Below are 17,889 nucleotides of genomic sequence, written 5' to 3'. Positions count from 1 at the left end.
CCCTTCCCAGTAACGATAGGTGCATATACAAAATGCCTGAAGGTCCACAAGGTACTTGAACTTGAACAAACTTTACTGAAAGGCTTGCGGTACATCCAATGCACAATAACAGTGTCAGGAATACGGTCTCTATATAGTGCAATGACTGACAGTTGTTGCGGACCTTGACTTTTAGATACAGTCTCTGAATTTAGGGTAATGTTTGCAAATCCGTCCGGATTTAGGGGATAGATAAGGTCCGGTGATCATGCAGAGTGCTTAGGGATTGATACACTCTCAATTTAGAATCGATCAGCCGTTGCCGCAAGGCTCTGGCCTAACTCACTGCGGGAGATAGCTGTACAGGTCCTTCCACGTCAGGAGCGCAGGAACACAGAGAGAGAGCAATGGCCGCCACTCCCTTATATGGGCAGGGGCAAGGCCGTTTTGGATTGGTCCCAGTAACTGTCACTCACCATTACAAGGAGTGATGGGTAGAATACGTCACAGGGACCTCCAAAGGTCCTAAAGCAAAAACCATAGAGTTTTTCTGATCACGTGACCCGCAGGTCCTGCTACGCTGTATACAGATAATTAACTATTTATAGACATTTATACAATCATATTTACATGCATCCTACATGCCCCGGGTGCCACTCACTAGGGGGGTGCCATGCAGTGGCGGATTCAGGGGCAGGCAACGGGGCAATCCCCCCCCCCCAAGATTGTTGCACCTCCCGTACTATAGCATGGTGATGCGGGAGCTATCAGCTGTCCCGCTCCACAACTCCCTCACCTTTCTCACACACTGCTCCATTCTTGCAGTGAGAGCCACGGGGACGCCATCCACGGCAGGCTGGCGCCCAGAGATCACGTCCCCGCGGCTCTCACTCACACTGCAAAAACGGAGCAGCGTGTGAGAAAGCTGACAGCTGAAGAGAGCTGCTCGGGCGCGGTATGGTACAGGGGAATTATAAAGAATTTGGGGGTGGCATGCACAGAAAAGGGCAAATTATAAGTGAGGGGCTCATGTCGGGGGCATTATATGTGAGGGGCACAGGACATGGGGCATTATATGTGGGGGTCACAGGACAGGGGGTATTATATATGAGGGGCACATGACAGGGGGGCATTATATGTGGGGGCACATGACTGCCCCCCCTTTCATGTGCCCATATCATTCACATATAATGCCCCCTGTCATGTGCCCCTGACTTATAATGCCTCCTTTCCTGTGCCCCTCACATATAATGTCCCATGTCCTGTGCCCCTCACATATAATGCCCCCTGAGGGGGCAGAACAGGGGGCATTATATGTGAGGGGCACAGGACATGGGGCATTATATATGAGGAGCACATGACAGGGGGGGCATTATATGTGAGGGGCACATGTCAGGTGGCAATATATGTGGAGGCACATGACTGGGGGGCATTATATGTGGGGCCACATGACAGTGACCCCCCGGTCATGTGCCCATGTAATGCACATATCATGCCCCCCTGACATTTGCCCCTTACCTATAATGCCCCCCTGTCATGTGCCCCTCCTTTATAATACCCCCTGTCCTGTGCCCCCACATATAATGCCCCATGTCCTGTGCCCCACACATATAATGCCCCATGTCCTGTGCCCTTCACTTATAATGCCCCCTGAGGAGGCAGGACGGGGTCAGAGGGGAACATTACAGGGGCATCATATGAGAGGGGAACAGCACAGGGTGCATTATATTTATTTATATATTTATATTTGTGGGGCACAGGATAGAGGGCATTATTATTATGTGGGGGGAACAGAACGGATTATAATTATTATATGTGGCACAGGATGGGGCATTATTACTATATATGAGGGGCACAGAGTGTTTTGCATTTCAGATGTATAGGCCGGCATTTATCATTGTAGGTGTAAGTGAAACATTTTTCTACACCTCCTTTTTTTTGTGTGCTTTTAATGTGTAGGAGCACCAAATTTTGGCAGGGGGTGTAATTAAGGGGGGCAGGGTGTAAATAAGGGGGGTCGGAGGGGGTGTAATTCGGGGGGGAGGGGTGTAATTAAGGGGGGGTGTAATTAGGGGGAGGGAGGGGTGGAATTAGAGGGGGGCGAGGGACGGGGGGTTGATATTAAGGGGGGTGTGGGTGGGGGGTTCCCCAAAGGGTCCGCCCCGGGTGCCAAATGCTCTAGGTACGCCCCTGATTACATTGGAATACTGTCCTATGGCCAAGTCTCTGAATTTAGGGAATCATATTCTGCTTCACATGTCACAGTACATGTTGGCATTCATGGTTCCCTCAATGAACTGTTGGTCCCCAGTGCCAGCAGCACTTATGAAGGTCCAGACCACGACCCTCCCACCCCTATGAATGACTGTAGGTAAGACACACTTGTCTTTGTACTCCTCACCTGGTTGCTGTCACATGCACTTGACACTTACTGAACCAAATACGTTTATCTTGGTTTCATTGGACCACAGGACATGGTTCCAGTTATTTATTTTCGTTGTCTTCTTGTCTTCAGCAAACTGTTTGTTGGTATCATTGTGCAGCCGGAGGTCTCTTCACCTGCCTCCTGACTGGTTCCAGTGTTCTTCTTCTCTGGTCTGCCATCTGGCAGACCAGAGAAGTAGATTGCTGATATGACTGATCAGTCCTATGTCTATGTTTAGCACTTATCAGTATTAACAATTAAAAGATTGCCAGGGGCCCAAATCACTAAGTGTAGGGCCACATGGGAGACGCCTCCATCTCCCAAAGTTGGGCTACATGGTGAGTACGGTCTTTTATTTCTATTATATTAGAAAAATAAAAATAAAAAGAGGGTTTAAATATATATATATATATATATATATATATATATATATATTGTTATACATATAGAGAAAGGTGGTTGGCTCTTTACCTGTTGCTGGGGTAGAGTTAATATCTGGGCAGAATAGGAGTGTCCCGGCATTGGTCAGCCGTCCAGCGGTGGGAAGTGGGGTGTTTATAAATTCATCTGCAGCTGGATCCTTAGAGCAGAACCTTTGTGTCAAGCCCCAGAGAAGATTCCTATCCGTGGCCTGTGAAGAGCAAATATATGAGTATCGCTCGGCCTGAAGATTCGGGGATGCCTGACTCTACATCAGCCACAGTATAAGAGCTGTACCAGCGAGAGCTATTGGAGAGAGCGGAATCCGCCGGCGGTGACATCTGGCTGCAGCGCTGTCTGAAGCTCGAGGCGTCTGGAGCTGCGGGAGACTTGTCGGCACAGGGACTGGATGATGTCGCGGAGGCGGAGCCGGAACCAAAAGTAGGTAAGCACCCGGTGGAGGTCACAGTGAACCCATCGCCCGGAAGTGACATGCATCTTATACTTCCCCTCTTATATCTCACACAAGTCCCTCTCAGCTGCTTCGTTCCCACCAGGTCCCTCCCACCCTGTTGTCATAGCCCCCTCCCCCCTTCCCGTGATGCTAGCTCAGGCTCTTCCACCCTGCGTAGGAGCAGGGCTTCACCTCTGGCTACCCGGGTACTTCTGCTGATATTACTATGCAGTCTCGGCCTGATCTTAGCAGTGGTTTGCTTGGGCAACAGTTATTGTCTAGGATGGTGGCACTTTTTAATATGCTAGCTGGTATCGCAGGCAATGCTTCCTGGGCACAAAGGGTTAATGCCGGGCAGTCTTGTGCTGCAGCATGGGTTAATCCACCCACAGTGGTTGGGGAGGGGGGATTCTGCTGTATTAAGCCAGGTGACTCCATTGGTTAATAATTCTCTGGCTGTTTCTAGGGTTAATACTGTTACTGTTGTTTCTAATGATAGGGGTGTTAAAGGGGTACTACCGAGGAAAACTTTATTTATTTATTTTTTAAATCAACTGGTGCCAGAAAGTTAAACAGATTTGTAAATGACTTCTATTAAAAAATCTTAATCCTTCCAGTACTTTTTAGAGGCTACAAACTACAGAGGAAATTATTTACTTTTTAGATTTCTCTGATGTCATGACCACAGTGCTCTCTGCTGACCTCTGCTGTCCATTTTAGGAACTGTCCAGAGCAGCATATGTTTGCTATGGAGATTTTCTCCTTCTCTGGACAGTTCCTAAAATGTACAGCAGAGGTCAGCAGAGAGCACTGTGGTCGTGACATCAGAGAAATCTAAAAAGTAAAGCATTTCCTCTGTAGTATATAGGCCCTAAAAAGTACTGGAAGGTATAAGATTTTTTAATAGAAGTAATTTACAAATCTGTTTAACTTTCTGGCACCGGTTTATTTAAAAAAAAAAAAAAGTTTTCCATGGGAGTACCCCTTTAACACTTCTGTTGGTGTCACTCCTGAGTCTTTTCCCTCTTCAACTGATTCTGTTACTCCTTTACTGGATAATACCTCTGTTTCTTTTGCTATTCCTTCTCACACTGTTTCCTCTGTTATACCAACTCCATCTCAGTCTGTTCCTGAGATTTGTCTGAAGGAATCGATTACATGTGATGTTTCAATCCTTTGTTATCATTTACCACTAACTGTGAAAGAAAAAATCTGGAAGGGGGAGTTTGTTGATATTTTTTCCTTGCTGCCTTCCTATAAGGAGCCTTCTAAGGAGAAGACGGATAAGGAGGAAGATAGAAAGAGGCGCCAGTAATGAAAACATTTTGTAACTGGTTGTAAGCATTTTGAATTTTTGCATCTGTCATGGGTGAGAAGTTCCCTCGTAAGTGTTCTGCGTTGTTCCAGCATGTAGACATAGTTTTGGAAGCGGACCGTAATTTTGGTGGATCAGCTTGGCACACTTGTGGTGGCACGGTGTGTGGTGCATTAAAGATGTTGTTACCCTAGGGGCAGATGGTATTAACCCCTTGTATTCGTGACGCCAGGGTGTAGTTTATCCTATAAACACCCGAAGGTATACCGCTGGATCCTGGGCTAGGAACGGGGGCAATAAAGACTCTGACGCCAAGTCATGGACAACGGTAGCTTTACTGAGGGTAGACAGTTGGTAAAGTCTATACAGTTCAGCCAGAGCCCAAGGAGGTGACCAGTGACTCAGAGACCTTAAGGGCTTGCTGGGACTTGTAGTAGGACTGGACAATTGAATGCAGACCACGATGACTTGACAGATGACAGGAACTGACTTGACTTGACTCATTATGCTGTGACTTCAGCTTACTTGACTTGATGGTACAACAACAAAGACGTGGTCTCAAATGGCAGGAGGTGCTCAACCCCAAATGCAGTTGTGCATATATACTGGGGGAGCAGATCCTGCCCTTGTGGTCCATTGCTAGGGGCGATCCCCAGCATAAAAATACATACAATTGGGGATGCCTGCAGCAGACTACCAGTGCCACAATGGCATCCTACACCAGATATTAAAATTGAGACATTAGCCAGTATATCCTTATATGAAGGACATACCTGATCCTGTACACCAATGGGCCTTCATAGAAGGATATACTGGCTAATGTCTCAATTTTAACATCAGTTTTGAGGATTAGCCAATGTCATTGTTTACATCTACCACAGTAGTGCACCTAAATTTCTGTATTAATGTATTATTCTAATTGTTACACATCCACACCGTTTATCTGGAGTAGGATGCCATTGTGGCACTGGTAGTCTGCTGCAGGCATCCTCCATTGTATGCATTTTTATGCTGGGGATCGCCCCTAGCAACAGACAACAAGGGCAGGATCTGCTCCCCCAGTATAAATGCACAACTGCATTTGGGGTTGAGCACCTCCTGCCATTTGAGACCACGTCTTTGTTGTTTAAATCTTATACTTGGAGGTGTATAAACTCCATATTTAATGCTCCTTGATCACCTTTATAGGCAGAATTAAGGTTCACCTTTGAGGCCGGCAACATATCAACCAAATTGGGTGGGGCTTATAGTCTGCCTCCCTCCTCCCATTGTATGTATGCCCAGCCACACTGGAGGTAATCTGGGAGGAGGCTGTGAGTCGGACCTAATGCTGCTGTAATTGCCCACTGGTCCCTGGTTTTCGCCCATACGGCACAGGTAGGTTTAGTGTCAGATCCCGCGCCACTTGAGAAACCTTGGCGTTGGAGTGTGGGCTCAGGTATGTCCTTCATATAAGGATATACTGGCTAATGTCTCAGTTTTAACATCAGTTTTGAGGGTTAGCCAATGTTATTCTTTACATCTACCACAGTAGTCCACCTAAATCCCTGTATTATTGACTTATGGTGGCTGCAGGACTTGACTTAGAGGTCTCCAACACTCTGGACACACACACTAGGCACAACTGCACTGGACCTCAGCTTAGCAGAAGACAATCACATGACATATCACATGGTATAACTCTTAAAGCAACATTACATTTCATAACACTTTACATGGTAAAACATATTCACAATAGGGAAACAAGTGCAGGGGGCCTTGGGGACACTAAAGGAGGCTGCCTGACAGGACAGCAGGAGCAGGGGGTAACACCTCCCGAACTGGGCCACCACAAACTCCCCCTCTTAATTAAAGTCATCCTTGAGGCCCAGTCCTGGAGGGCGGAGGACTGAAGTGGCCACTGAGGCCTAGTGACAGTTCCTGGGGCATTTATGCACAATGTCCTTCTCAGGTCTGGATTACGAAAAAAGATAAGGATGAGTGCATGCAGCATGGTTCATGTCCATACATGCTCTTTAAACATATGGGGTTAATTTGACTTTGTAACTGCTTTCTGATGACACTAAAAACAACAATATACATATCAATGTACATAGATTCATGGATTGGACTGCCAGAGACTATCTACCCAATGCCTTGGTTGCTGGGGCCCCTCGGTTCTCAACTCTTCTCCCCAGAACTCAATATACGTTGTTACACTATACAACAGTGTTACCTTTACATTTATCAATTCTTTTGCTTTACATGCATTATTTAGGTATCAGGTGAACCCCCTGGCCAGTAGAGTACCCTGTTCATGTGAACAGGGGAGAAAACATTAGACACATAACTGTATATATTTAGATCTTTTGGACTGGGACAATAAATAATGTTACAGTCCTATCTTAACTCTTTGCATATGTGTAGACTACTTTTACCATATGTTAACTGACTATGTGTGGTACATAACTTTATATTATGAGTTAATCTTTGTACCTGGTGGAAACTTGTACTTGTGTCGACCATTGGTACCTACGCAACACCGCTTTCGGGTAATCTTGAACTCTTGCGTCTTTGGGAGCTCTTGGAGCCTCTAAAGCTGAAGCTAACTCTTCCTTAATGAATTCAAGAGCGGGTATTGGTCCAGGGCTGGCGGGACCCAGAGATGCTGGCATCTGCACTAAAGAGGCTGGAGACTGAGTTGGTACTCTAGAGACTAGCATATAGGCTGGAGCTGATGGTGACAAGACTGGGACTGGAGTGGAGGCTAGTGTTTGTTTAACCTGCCCCGGGGTTGGTGAGACAAAGAAGATCGCAGGCTGAGTTGGAGAAAACATGGGGAAATCCATGGATGGGTGTATTCCCTCACCTGGAACATATTCTCTCAGGTCTGACAGCTAAAGGAGGTGGTGCTGGGAGCACTGGTAGATCTTCTTTCAGACACAACTTGATTCAGTTTTGGTGAACAACTTGGGGCTCATACCTGGACTTTTGTACTTCGTATACATCAGAGTCGGGATAGGCTATGGCCGTCACCATGTACGGTTCTGTCTCCCAGATAGAGTCTAACTTGTGGGTCATTGGAAACTTCCACAGCCAGACTTTATCGCCAATTGAAGTGGTTTGGCAGAAGCATGACGGTCATAATTCTACTGTTGTCTCTGCTGGGCCTCACCCATCTTCTTGCTGACAATTTCTTCTCTGGTGGTCAGAGACCCACTCCAGGGAGGCTTGCAGAGAGTTGTGGAACGGGGCTTGGAGCCCAAATGTTCGGCCTTTAGGCAGCTGTCCATTGCACCATCATCAAGTAGAAAGGGGTGTACCCCGTAGAACAGTGGACTGTGTTATTATAGATCTCCAATAGTTCGGGCAGCAGTCGGGGCCACTCTTCTTGTCTTGACACAGAGTCGGCTCGCAACATGCGGGTAAAGACTTGGTTCCCCTGGGAGTGATAAGCAGTAGTCCGGAGTTTCTAGCAGGCATGGAATTGACACAGCTTTTGGAAGATTTGGGCCTCAAAGGCCATTCCCTGGTCCGTTAGGGTCCAAGGGTTTGCACCCAATTGGAGTAGAACATCTTGGCCGCTGTCATGGCTGTAAGATCTTTGGGGACAATGACAGCCCATTTAGAGTAGTGATCCACCATGGTGAGAGCATAAGTGTATCCGGACCGGGTAGGAGACAACTTGACATGGTCTAGCGTGACCAACTGGTTAGCCCTTTCTCTCTGGATGGAATGGAAGGGTGTTCTTGCGTCCATGCGCACCATCTTGGTGACATTACAGACAGCACATTCACTGCACCATTTCTCAATGTCGCTCCGCATTCCAATCCAATAGAATCTTCGTCTGACAGTAGCTTCGGTCTTATGGACTCCAAAGTGCCCTGACTAATCATGGTATGCATTGAGGACCATCGCCGCTTCTTTTCAGGGAACCAGAATCTGATGAAGTCAACCACCAGAAACCGGATCCAAAGATCTTCGCACAACAGCCCTTTGTGCAAAACCAGTCGCTTCCTCTGTTGCCACATACGTTTCAGCTCATAATCATACTGGGCCCGGCATAGACGGGTTGGTATATTTTTCGGCAGAAGGTAGTCTAACAGATCCCCCATGACTCGACTTTCATCTTGAAGAGTCTTCCAGGTGTACAGGTCTTCTTTAACCTTTTCGGAACTGGGTTCACCGTCCATCAGGGCGGTCACAACATTCTGTTTCATGAACCGTTGATAAAATGGGGGCATATCCACGTCCTCCCACACATCTTCAACAGGTGGTTCTTCGCCAGGGGTCATCTGAGATACTACATCGGCATTGACATTCGACTTGCCGCTTCTGTACTTGATGGTGAAACTGTAATTGGCTAATCTTGAAGCCCAACGTTGTTCGATGGCACCCAACTTGGCAGTGTTCAGGTGGGCCAATGGGTTATTATCCGTGTAGACAGTAAATGGCGTGGCAGCCAATTAGTCTTTGAACTTTTCGGTCATGGCCCATACCAGGGCAAGAAGTTCTAACTTGAATGAGCTGTAGTTTGCATCGTTCTTCTCTGGTCCTCACAGGTTACGACTGGCATAGGCAACTACTCGCTCTTGCCCTTCCTGGATTTGGCACAGGACCGCTCCCAGACCTTCAAAACTGGCATCAGTATATAACCGGAATGGCTGACTGTAGTCTGGGTACGCCAGGATGGGTGGTTCTGTCAGCAGATGTTTAAGAGCTCAGAACGCTATCTCTTGCTCTTCAGCCCATTCAACAGGTAGTTTCACATTGTAGTTCTCCGTCGCCGTACCCCGTATGAGAGCTGTGAGGGTTTCTGCAATCTGGGCGAAGTAAGGAATGAAGCGGCGGTAGTAGCCGGCAAATCCCAGGAAGCTCCTGACATCCTTCACCATGTGCGGGGTAGGCCAGTTCTTGACAACTTCCACCTTTTCAGGATTGAGCTGGAGTCCCTCAGTGCTGACAACATGACCCAGGTAGGGTACATGAGGTTTGAGCAAGTGACACTTTGGCAGCTTGATCTTCAGCCCATGCTTGATCAGGACTTGCAAGACGTCTGGCAGATGACTGAGGTCTTCCTGGTAGGACTTGGAATACACAATGATATTGTCCAGGTACAATAGGACACTTTGAAAATTTAGATGGCCCAGGCACCTTTCCATCAAATGCTGAAACGTAGCAGGGGCATTACATAGTCCAAATGGCATACTTTTAAACTCGAATAGTCCCATGGGTGTCATGAATGTGGTCTTCTCCCGGTCTTCTACGGTCATGGGCACTTGCCAATACCCGCTGGTTGAGTCCAGGGTGGAGAAGTTAGCAGCAGACCCGAGGGCTGTGAGCGACTCCTCGATCCTTGGCAGTGGAATGCATCCTTATGTGTGACACTGTTCAGTTTCCTGTAGTCGACACAGAAGCGGATGGTTCCGTCTTTTTTTCTTGACCAGGACAAGTGGCGCTGCCCAGGGACTCTGACTTTCTTGGATGACGTCAGCCTCTTTCATGTCAGCCACCGTCTTCTTGACAGTCTGATATCTTTCCTTGATAGGTGGGCTGTCGCCTGTGAGGATTTGGTGTTGGATCAGAGACGTAAGCCCGAAATCTGTGGGGTGTTTTCTAAAAGCTTCATGGTACCTTTTGGCGACAATGATGACTTCCTTTGACTTGGTCCCTTGGGGTAGCGTCGTCTCCAACTTGGAGTTGTGCCCACCAGGGCTCAGGAGGACTCGTACTGGATCCTTCAGCCACTTGGGCTGCACGCTGTTGGGCCACCATACGTTCTGTTAAGATGTCTTTTGGCTCTATAAGATACAACTGGGCTACTGGGGTGTATTTGGGTAACACAGTAGCCGCATCAGACAGGTTGACTAACCGGACTGGAATTCTCCCCTTGGTAACGGTGACAAGGCTTTTCACAGCTTGGACAAGAGGGTGGTCTTCTAGTTGCAGAGGCTCCAGCAGGGCTTGATAGTCTCTATTCTTGACTCCAGGACGTGCACGACACCAGATGATAGTCTCTGTGCTGGGTTGCAAGGTCACCGACCGAATGTCTTGTACTCAGACTCTGCAGATTTCACCTTGCTTGTTGGCAAACTTCCGCTCCGTTGTAGAACTTTCAAGTGGTGCTGCTGGCCTGCTGGCCTGAAGGGGACATATGGGGAAGAGAGGCATGCCAGGCATCTACTATTTCAACAAAACAGTTTTTCATAATGCTCTTTCTTTATCTGTCACATTAGTTACAATCACACCCTGCCTGCTAGGTACATGCTCTCCCAACTTAATGGTTGGCTCCCAGTATCCATGTCTGGGGACTGGTTGCCCATTAACCGCAACCAGAACCAGATTATAAAGTGTAAGACACAGGGCAGGTAGTGGTGCTGTCCATAAAATTGGCAGTAAACAATATTAGGTGTCCCACTGATTGAAGACTTCTTCCACCTAGAATATGAACAAAATACATTTTAGAAATTATACAGTTTTTTACATTTTTTTTTGTTAAATTTGTAATTTTGATTGGCTGCATATTCATAGTGTTGCTATTTTAAAGGCATTGGAGAGATATTGCAGGAGATAGTCAGGAGGTAGGCTGGAGGTGCATACAATCTAAAAAGTAAGATTTTATTTGTTTGTTTTTAATTTCCTCCTCTTTAAAATGTCAGACTTGGTTCAGTGCAGGAATTGTTGTGCATTTATTTCATGTTCCACTCTTTGGTTGAAATAATTTTTATTGGATTTCTTTTTTTGAGAAATTTACAACAATGGAAAGATTGGCCAAAGAAAACCACGTGGCCAAGGAACAATACATAACAAATATAACACAGTTATATAAATATTACTAAAGCGATCACTCAGCTGTATGTAGAAATATTAATTTGCAGAATAATGTCTTTGGATGTTGCGGATATTATAGACACATCCGGTAGATCATTATAGGTCATCTTGAAAAATAAAAACATCACATAAGCAATTTTAAAGTATTTTATAGTCATACCTATAACTCTGCAGCGAAGAATAGGATTTTTCCTTACTGGATCCCGTAGTCCTCCCCTCTCTCGTCACAGGAAGACTCACCGAAAATATGTGCAAAGTGTGACACCCAGTAATCATAAGTAGTAATGGGTAGTTAGAGTAGTACCATTTAATAATATAGGATGAACATAATTTAATGGAATGGATCCCAGAACAGCATGAAATCTAATAAAACCGTGATAGAAGTGATGTGCATGGTTAATTAGCAACACCTAGCCCAGTGGATAGTGCTTCGTCCAGGTCTTCCATCTTGACTCGCAGGTCCGTCTGTTGTTTAGCTTCCAAGCGTACGTCGTTTCGTAAAAACAATTGGACTTGACTGCTTCTATAATGTCAGCTGTAGAAGGGACAGAAGAGGATTTCCACCTAGCTGCAAGTTGGGATCTGTAGGCTATTAGGATATGGCATAAAGGTGTTCTATAAGCGGCGTCTGCTGTGTGAAGGCCTATGTTTAAAAGTACAAGTTTGCTGGATATGGATAATGACTTGTGTGAAACCAGTTGTACTAATTCCTCCACGCCTTTTTTCAATGTGTGAAGTGCAGGACATGACCAGAAAATGTGACTTATGGTGCCTGTCAACCCGCATCCCCTCCAACATAGTTGGGAACATGAGGGGATCATGTATGTTCCACTCTTTGGAGGTTTGGATGCTGTCAGATCTGTAAACAGTTCTCCTTACTGCAGCAGGAAATTTTTGAAGTCTGAGATGTTTAAATTCTGTTAAACTCAGACTGGGACTGCTGCAATGCCCCTGCCACAGAGGACCCCTAGAAATGGCAGATGGGTTACTGTAGGTTCTGGACTTAGAGTTGTGGATAGAAGACATGTTCCACAGTCTGTGGTTCTCCATAATTCATTTGCAGCACTTTCAGAATGTAAGGGCAACATGGATATTGGCTCAAGCACAAAGGGTGAGGTAACATCAACTCCTATGTCTAATGTATGCAAGACTGCAGCCAAGCCAAACAAATAGATAAAGTGAAGTCTGAAAGGAAGCAGCTGTTGCTGGGTGATTCAATCATAAGAAGTGTGGAGCTTAAGGAAAATGGTTTTGTGAGATGTCTCCCTGGTGGTACTGCTAGAAGAGATAGAAGACGTATTCTTAATATTGTTAAGCAAGCAAAGCAGGAAGGGGACATGGATGTTCTTGTCCATCTATGGACAAATGACCTGGCTTGCAATGAAGTTTCAGAGGTGAGGGAATCTTTTATCACACTTGGTAATGATGTCCAGGATTTTGCATCCACCGTTTCATTTTCTGATGTTCTGCCTGTGCATAACATTCAGAACGATAGGTAGAGGCCCATTAAGGAGTTCAACTTATGGCTTAGTAAATGGTGTCAAGTGCAAGGATTTGGCTTTGTGTCTCATGATAGCTCTACTTGGAATAGAAAGGAACTGTACAAAAAAGATGGTTTGCATCTTTCTCTCAAGGAAATGAATGTACTCAGTGAACAAGGGGGGGGGGGGCAAAAGAATAATAATCTATGAGTCCAATTGTCCCCTGAAACAATGCCAGAACATGTAAGTAGCACAGAAGTTAAGAAATGACAAGCTCTGAGTCCTGTCTACAAATGCTTGAAGTTTGGGTAATAAAATCAATGAACTTGGGTCAATAATGACATCTGAGAATGTTGATTTAGTGGCTGTTACTGAGACATGGTTTAATGAAAGTAAGGACTGGGACATATCGATACCAGGATACTCTTTATACAGAAGAGACAGAGAAGGCAAGAAAGGGGAAGGGGTTGCCCTGTATGTGAAAGATAGCATAAAATCTAACCTAATACAAGTTAGTGAGGCAAACATAGAGTCAGTTTGGGTTATGTTGCAGTTTGGTAATCAGACAGTAACTCGTGTAGGTGTGATATATAGACCACCTGGGCAAGATAAAGAATTAGATGATCTACCAGTTGAAGAAATAGCTAAAATGACAATGAAAGGATAAGTTATCATTATGGGATACTTCAATCTTCTGGATATAAACTGGAAAACCAAAATAGCTAGTTCTGCCAGGAGTACAAATGGGGATTTGGTATATGTTTTTACTGTAGCTAAAAGCTTGGGATCTAGTGATCACCAGTCAGTTTGGTTTAATATAAGAACAGTGACGGAGTCACATCACAAAAAAACAAAAGTTTTAGATTTTAGAAAAAACGACTTTTCAAAAATAAGATTAGTTATAAATGAGTCCCTATCAGACTGGAACGGATTACATTGAGTCCAGGAGAAATGGGACTACTTAAAAGATGCATTATTGAAGGCAACAGAAAATTGTATTAAACTTGTCAGTAAAAGCAGAAAAAGGAAGAAACCTGTGGTACTCAGCAGAAGTGGCCAAAATCATAAAAAAAAACAAGAAGCTAGCATTTAGTAATTATAAAAAATATGAAAAACAGAGCAATGAAGATAGGGAAATCTACAAGATTAGGCTGTAAGTGGCCAAGTAAGTTATAAAAACTTCTAGAGTGCAGGCAGAAGAAAAATTAGCTCAGTCTGTGAAAAAAGGGGATAAGACCTTCTTCAGATTTATAAATGAAAAAAGGAAATTACCGTATATACTCGAGTATAAGCCGGCCCGAGTATAAGCCGAGACCCCTAATTTCAACCCAAAATCCCAGGAAAAGTTATTGACTCGAGTATAAGCCTAGGGTGGGAAATACATCATCCCCCCCCTGTCATCATCCAGACCCGTCATTAACATCCTCATCATCATCACCGCCTGTCATCATCCAGACCCTCATCATCATCACCTGTCATCATCCCCTTGTCATCATCCCACACATCCCCCCTTCATCATCCCCTTGTCATCATCCCCACCCCCCTTCATCATCCCCTTGTCATCATCCCCACCCCCCTTCATCATCCCCTTGTAATCATTCCACACACCCCCCTTCATCATCCCCTTGTCATCATCCCCACCCCCCTTCATAGTTACATAGTTACATAGTTAGTACGGTCGAAAAAAGACATATGTCCATCAAGTTCAACCAGGGAATTAAGGGGTAGGGGTGTGGCGCGATATTGGGGAAGGGATGAGATTTTATATTTCTTCATAAGCATTAATGTTATTTTGTTCCAGGAATGTATCTAATCCCGTTTTAAAGCTGTTAATTGTTCCTGCTGTGACCAGTTCCTGAGGTAGACCGTTCCATAAATTCACAGTCCTCACGGTAAAGAAGGCGTGTCGCCCCTTGAGACTAAACTTTTTCTTCTCCAGACGGAGGGAGTGCCCCCTCGTCCTTTGGGGGGGTTTAACCTGGAACAGTTTTTCTCCATATTTTTTGTATGGGCCATTAATATACTTATATACGTTTATCATATCCCCCCTTAAACGTCTCTTCTCAAGACTAAACAGTTGTAACTCCTTTAATCGCTCCTCATAGCTAAGATGTTCCATGCCCCATATTAGTTTAGTCGCGCGTCTCTGCACCCTTTCCAACTCCGCAGTATCCCTTTTATGGACAGGTGCCCAAAACTGAACAGCATATTCCAGGTAAGGCCGTACCAATGATTTATAAAGGGGGAGTATTATGTCCCTGTCCCTTGAGTCCATGCCTCTTTTGATACATGACAATATCCTGCCGGCTTTGGAAGCAGCAGCCTGACATTGCATGCTATTCTGTAGTCTGTGATCTGCAAGTACACCCAGATCCTTCTCTACCAGTGACTCTGCCAGTTTAATCCCCCCTAAGACATACGATGCATGCAGGTTATTAGTACCCAGATGCATAACTTTACATTTATCCACATTGAACCTCATTTGCCAAGTGGATGCCCAGACACTTAGTCTATCCAAGTCATCTTGTAACTTATGCACATCCTCTATAGACTGTACCGTGCTACAAATCTTGGTGTCATCTGCAAAGATAGAAACAGAGCTGTTAATACCATCCTCTATATCATTGATAAATAAATTAAACAGCAGCGGGCCCAGTACTGAACCTTGGGGTACACCACTAATAACCGGGGACCAATCAGAGTACGAATCATTGACCACCACTCTCTGGGTACGATCCATGAGCCAGTGTTCAATCCAGTAACAAACTAAAACTTCCAAACCCAAAGACCTTAACTTACCTGTCAGACGTCTATGAGGGACAGTATCAAACGCTTTAGCAAAATCCAGAAACACTATATCCACAGCCATTCCTCTGTCAAGGCTTCTACTCACCTCTTCATAAAAGCAAATTAGATTGGTTTGACAACTTCTATCCTTAGTAAACCCATGCTGGCTATCACTTATAATACAATTATCCCCTATGTATTCCTGTATGTAATCCCTTATAAGTCCTTCAAACAATTTACCCACAATGCACGTTAAACTTACCGGTCTATAGTTTCCTGGGGAAGACCTAGAGCCCTTTTTGAAGATTGGCACCACATTCGCCTTGCGCCAGTCCCTTGGCACAACACCAGACACCAGAGAATCTCTAAATATCATGAACAGGGGTACAGATATTGCTGAACTTACCTCTCTAAGAACTCTTGGGTGTAGTCCATCCGGTCCTGGGGATTTGCTTACATTTATATCACTTAACTTACCTTGTACCATCTCTACATTAAGCCAGTTCAGTACATTACATGATGTGTTACCAGCACTGACCTGGCCAATGTCAGCTCCTTCTTCCATAGTGTATACAGAACTAAAGAACCCATTCAGTAGCTCCGCCTTCTCTTGATCGCCTGTGACAACCTCCCCATTATCATTATTAAGGGGTCCTACATGCTCTGTCCTCGGTTTTTTTGCATTTATATATCTAAAAAAATATTTAGGATTAGTTTTGCTTTCTTTGGCCACCTGTCTCTCATTTTGAATTTTTGCTGTTTTTATTACATTTTTACAGATTTTATTAAGCTCTTTGTACTGTTTAAATGTTATCGCTGACCCATCAGATTTGTATTTTTTGAAGGCTATTTTTTTGTTGTTTATTGCTCTTTTAACATCATGTGTCAGCCATGTAGGATTTAGTTTTAATCGTTTATATTTGTTCCCCTTTGGTATATATTTAGCTGTATAGTTATTTAGAGTTGATTTAAAGATGTCCCATTTACCTTCTGTATCAGTATTTGACAACACCTCCCCCCAGTCTATGTCCTGTAGTGCAGCCCTCAGCCCAGGGAAATTTGCCTTTTTAAAGTTATATGTTTTTGCCTTCCCCGCCTGTCTTTGTTTTCTACATTTTAAGTCAAAAGTAACTATATTGTGGTCGCTATTACCAAGGTTTTCCCGCACAGTTACATTACCAACCAGTTCTGCGTTGTTGGAAATGATCAGATCCAACAAGGCATCACTTCTTGTTGGGTCCTCCACAAACTGGCCCATAAAATTATCCTGCAATAAATTTAGGAATTGTCGCCCCTTTGTAGTTTTAGCCAACCCCGGACCCCAATCTATATCTGGATAGTTAAAATCTCCCATTATTACCACTGTACCGGCCCGGGCGGCCCTCTCTATTTGTTTATGAAGCCGAACTTCTATCTCTTCAGTGATATTAGGGGGTCTGTAGATTACCCCAAATATTATTTTTTCAGTATTTCCCTCCTTTTGTAATTCTACCCACAGTGATTCCACCTCCTCAGAATCATCACACACTATGGCATCATTCACACTGACTTTCATACCACTTCTTACATACAGACAGACTCCACCACCTTTTCTGTTCATTCTATCCTTGCGAAACAATGTAAACCCCTGCAGATTAACAGCCCAGTCATGTGAGGAGTCCAGCCATGTCTCAGTGACCCCAATTATAGCAATATGTTCCTCCAGTATCAAGGCCTCAAGCTCCCCCATTTTATTTGCTAGGCTTCTGGCATTTGTGAACATACACTTTACATTTCCATCCTTTATGTTATTGGGGTTAATGGGATTCAAGGGTGTAAGTTTTATTTTTCTATGAAGCTTATTCCTATTAACTATTCTAACCCCTCCCTCCGCTCCACCCCCAGGTACATTTATAAGTCCCCCCTCTCTATCTACACTATCTTCCCCCTCTATGTTGTAGGTTCCCTCCCCCCAAGTCCCTAGTTTAAACACTCCTCCACCCTTCTAGCCATCTTCTCCCCAAGCAATCCCATCCCACACCCCCCCTTCATCATCCTCTTCTCATCATCCACCCTCAGTGGTCTTCAACCTGCGGACCTCCAGAGGTTTCAAAACTACAACTCCCAGCAAGCCCGGGCAGCCATCGGCTGTCCGGGCTTGCTGGGAGTTGTAGTTTTGAAACCTCCGGAGGTCCGCAGGTTGAAGACCACTGCGGCCTTCGACATCATCCAGCCCCCT

General features: G+C 45.0%; 1 protein-coding gene across 1 annotated transcript in view; it reads right to left on the bottom strand.

The window, feature by feature from the left end:
- Positions 1–10,723: 10,723 nt before the first annotated feature.
- LOC130293190 (transient receptor potential cation channel subfamily M member 4-like) overlaps positions 10,724–17,889 on the bottom strand; it is a 93,825-nt gene continuing 86,659 nt past the window's right edge. Inside the window, exon 25 of the mRNA XM_056541691.1 lies at positions 10,724–11,010. The gene's annotated coding sequence lies outside the window, so the exon portion shown is untranslated. The remainder of the gene's footprint in view (positions 11,011–17,889) is intronic.

The sequence above is a fragment of the Hyla sarda genome, chromosome 10 (assembly GCF_029499605.1).
Source record: "Hyla sarda isolate aHylSar1 chromosome 10, aHylSar1.hap1, whole genome shotgun sequence".
Lineage (NCBI taxonomy): Eukaryota > Metazoa > Chordata > Amphibia > Anura > Hylidae > Hyla > Hyla sarda.
This window is presented reverse-complemented; position numbering and strand designations above follow the sequence as displayed.